This window comes from Mandrillus leucophaeus, unplaced genomic scaffold (assembly GCF_000951045.1).
Source record: "Mandrillus leucophaeus isolate KB7577 unplaced genomic scaffold, Mleu.le_1.0 Scaffold932, whole genome shotgun sequence".
In the NCBI taxonomy this organism is placed as follows: domain Eukaryota; kingdom Metazoa; phylum Chordata; class Mammalia; order Primates; family Cercopithecidae; genus Mandrillus; species Mandrillus leucophaeus.
Window position 1 is genome coordinate 492,652 of NW_012110164.1, and position 4,145 is coordinate 496,796.

Consider the following 4,145-nt stretch of genomic DNA (forward strand, 5'->3'; position numbering starts at 1 on the left):
GAAGGAAGGAAGGAAGGAAGGAAGGAAGGAAGGAAGGAAGGAAGGAAGGAAGGAAGGAAGGAAACCCTGATGAAGCCACACCTGTTTAGGGCACAAGAGGACACATGTGTTCCATGTAATAAGGGTCGAAGCAAGAGTCGGCCTCACATGAACACAGATATTTTCCTTTAAGCTAGAAGATGAACTTTATTTTCGTTTTTTAAGATTCTAGAGGTAATTTATAGATGAGAAGCTAGAAATAAAGGTTGTAGCATCATATGGCATCATTTCTAGAAAACAACTGAGCTTGCCAGCAAGGAATTGCCCTAGTGATTTTTAAATGATTCCAGTTAATTGAGTTATTGAGACATTTTTTTCTCTGTGATTTTCTCCCTCATCTACTTGAGCATTTTGCTAATTCTCATACTTGAGTAATTCCTAAAGTCTCTCATGTAAACTTGGAGATCACGATAATTCACATGTTCCCCAGCTTACCTGGATCCTCCAATTGGCTTCTTAGTCAACCCTTGTCGACTTCCCTGTAAATCCCACACAGAAATTGTCCTTTATACCTGATAACCTCCTGAATCCAAAAGCTACATTTTCCACTGCCTACCAAAATCTTTCACTGGATACCTGGAGAACATTTTCCTTTTTGTGTCCATTGTGAACCAAACGAGAACAAACACCACATTGTCTTCTCTTTTGCCCTTTTTACCCATTCTGCAAACTACCCTATATGACAGCTTTGTAGAACTGAAACTCAAAAATTGCTCTGACCCTTTTTCATCCTCTTTGCCCTCACAGCCTAGTCACTTTTCTAAAGATTCTCTGCTACATGTCCTGGATATCCATCCTGGACATCTGATGGATCCTGGTGTCTCTTCCTGTCACTAATCTTGCATGTGACTTCCATTTTGTAGGATTGATACTTTTTAACTTGGGTAATAATTATGTCATTTTCTGTTTTTAAAATTCCAATAAAAACTTCAGTGCATTTCTGTCATTAAATACAAGCACCTTAGTCCAACATTTAATGGTTTTCAGTGTTCTCCCTTAAAACAGGGCTATCCCTTTTTCCTTTTTCTCCACTGTTTCTCCAATGTTTCTTGTGCTCTAACCAAAGTGAACTCTAAGCAGGTTCCTAAATATCTGTTCAACTTTCCCAGCCCTGTGCCATGGTTACTGCTCTTCTGTGCACCAGACATGCTCTCCCTTTTCCTCCTTCCTTTTATATCAACCTGCTAACATCTCACCCAGTCTTTAAAACTGCCTATTTTTTCTAAAGTCTTTAGTGACAAGTACAGCTAGATACACTTTTTCAGCCTTCTTTGAAATTCTGTGTTCCATTACTAGTACTTCTACAAGGATTCTTGTTCATTTAGACAAATATTTACTGATACTTTATATCGATTGCTGTGCTTTTATTATTTGTGTACTTTTATTGCGATTTTCTGAGCTTAGTTGATGATACCTTTATGAAGAAATGTATTAGGTTTTACTCATGTTTTAATGTCTGACTTATAGCTGTTATCACAGTAGATGTGGCACTGTAGTTATTGCAAGTCTTGTCTCTCAAGGATAAAACCTTATCTTGGGATCCTTCAAAATGGCAAGATGCTAATTCTTACCACATTCAATTGCATTGTCCACTGTGCCCTGCCATCATATTCTCATTTCACTCAATACCCATGGTCTGCATCAATCTGGAATCATGCATTCTGCCATCTGTCCCTTTCCTTGAAAGTCCTGCTGACTGCAAAACAGCTGAGATTTATTAATGGGTTAATTTGTTACTTCTCCCCTAGTTAAAACTATTGGTATTTAACAGGAACTTGGCCTAGATAAGGGGTGACTCAACTCTAGAGAATTTCTGACTGGCTGGTGGACTGATAGGGGTGATATTTTGGGGCTGGAACAGTTTTCAATGCCTGGTAAGTGGCTGACAAGTTTATCTGTGTCTGAGAGATAACACAGGAGATTCCTGTAAACATGTGCCCATGCACTCACTCACAAATGTACCAGGGCCCTGCAATCCTGTGAACGCCAGGTTCCTAAGAACAGTGGTAAGGCTGACCTACCTTTGTTCCTCAGGGAGCCAATGAGGGTCCAGCCATTGTGTGAGTCTGGATTCGTAGGAGATCACGTTTTATTCCAAATCACATCCTCACTTTTGTCTTGGTCTGAATGGAAACATTAGGGGAAACATAGAGGAAAATCAGAAAGGAATTTCCAGCAACTAGTGGGAATATTAATATTTCATGATCCCATCTCTACCTTTAATGGTAAGTTTACCTCTGTCTCTAGATTTTACTCCCCCTTTCCCTGGATGCATAATAACAATGGAGTATCTTTATAACAATAGAATATTTATCCATGAGTTGGGGGAATAATTGAACCCTCACTATTGTGCTATGAAAGACTGAGTACATTCCTGCTCTAAAACTTGATGAAATCTACTCTTCCAAGAAAAACCAAAGGCAGGTTCTAATAAAACATCTTTTCACTAGTGCTTCTCTTTTTATAGATGTGGAGTGGTACTGATGGTGGTGTCTCATCCATTCTTCGTATTTCACATAAATGCACTGAATATAACAATGCAGTTTTCTTTATTTCTCTACATATACAAATACACATGCAGACACTTATGTTTTGGCAATTAAAAATACATTATTTTTGATAATTTGGTGACAGAGGTCAGCAAGTTAACTTAGAAAATATAGAAAACTTTTCTTTTAGACCTGTTAAATAGCATTTTCTATGAAAATAACATTGCAGTAAATTGATATGCTAGGTAGGAAATGACAAGCATTCCTTTATAATAGGTCACTGCATATCTGATAGATATATCTGATGGGCTCACCTGGTTTTGCCATAGTCCTCAATCTTGGATCAGTTTTATTGACACTAAAAATTGTAAGGTTAATGAGTGATAGATAAAAAATTGTATGCCAATAATCACTTAGATGAATGATTTTTTATAAATATTTCAGAAACTTACTACAAGTCTACAATTATAACTAAATATTTCACTGAGAACCAAGTACACAAAAATATATCACATGAAAAGGAATTAAGCTAGCATTTTAATTGAATAATATAAATAAATACCAAGATTTACAAAGAATACAGGCATCCATACACATCTAGTTTTCATGTTAGTATAGCTTTGAAAATATTAGGAAAAGGTTTAGCAAAGTTACCAGTCTTATCAATATAAAGACAGTTTGGATTTCTGTTGAAAACAAAATCAAATGAAACAGAATTTAAATTATAAAAGAATGCAAACACACACCTGCATGAGTAATTCCATGAGTATTTAGATTTCAATAGTTTTGTACATCTTGTGAACACAGATTCTTCATTTCCTCTCTTTCCACAAAAGATAACGTATAAACTAAAATGGGGGTAAAATATGAAAAATAAGAAGGAGATAAAGCAGAATCAAACAGATTATTTTTTTCATTCATTCATTCAACAGATATTTATTAAGTATCCACTATTCACCTGAAATTTCATGTTTTATTATTGCAGTACCTATCATAAATTCCAATAACAAAGACTTCTCGATTATTATTTCTTTCTTAATTGAAGAAATGGTGATATGGTGTAGATCTGTGTCCCCACCAAATCTCATATTAAATTGTAATCCTCAATGTTGGAGGTGTGGCCTGATGAGAAGTGACTGGATCATAAGGGTGGATTTCTCACGAATGGTTTAGCACCATCCCCTTGGTGCTGTCTTTTGCAATAGTGAGTTCTCGAGACATCTGGTGCTGAAAGTGTATGGCACCTCCCCTTTCACTCTTACTCCTGCTCTCACCATGTAAGCTGCTTGCCCCTCATTTGCCTTCTGCCATGATTGGAATCTTCCTGAGGCCTCCCCACAAGCAGATGCTGTCATGCTTCCTGTACACCCTGTAGAACTGTGTCCCAAGGAAACCTCCTTTCTTTTAAATTACCCAGTCTCAGGTGTTTCTTTATAGCAGTGCAAGAATGACCTAACACAGAAAATTGGTACTGAGAAGTGGGGTATTGCTATAAAGATACCTGAAAATGGCCGGGCACAGTGGCTCACACCTGTTTTCCCAGCACTTTGGGAGGCTGAGACGGGCGGATCATGAGATCAGGAGATCGAGACCATCCTGGCTAATGCAGTGAAACCC

The 4,145-nt window shown here is 37.4% G+C and overlaps 1 long non-coding RNA gene across 1 annotated transcript in view; it reads left to right on the forward strand.

The window, feature by feature from the left end:
* LOC105532124 overlaps positions 1–2,575 on the forward strand; it is a 4,362-nt gene extending 1,787 nt beyond the window's left edge. Inside the window, exons 2-3 of the long non-coding RNA XR_001004920.1 lie at positions 2,074–2,264; positions 2,507–2,575. This is a non-coding gene — a long non-coding RNA (uncharacterized LOC105532124). The remainder of the gene's footprint in view (positions 1–2,073; positions 2,265–2,506) is intronic.
* The last annotated feature ends 1,570 nt before the right edge of the window (positions 2,576–4,145 follow it).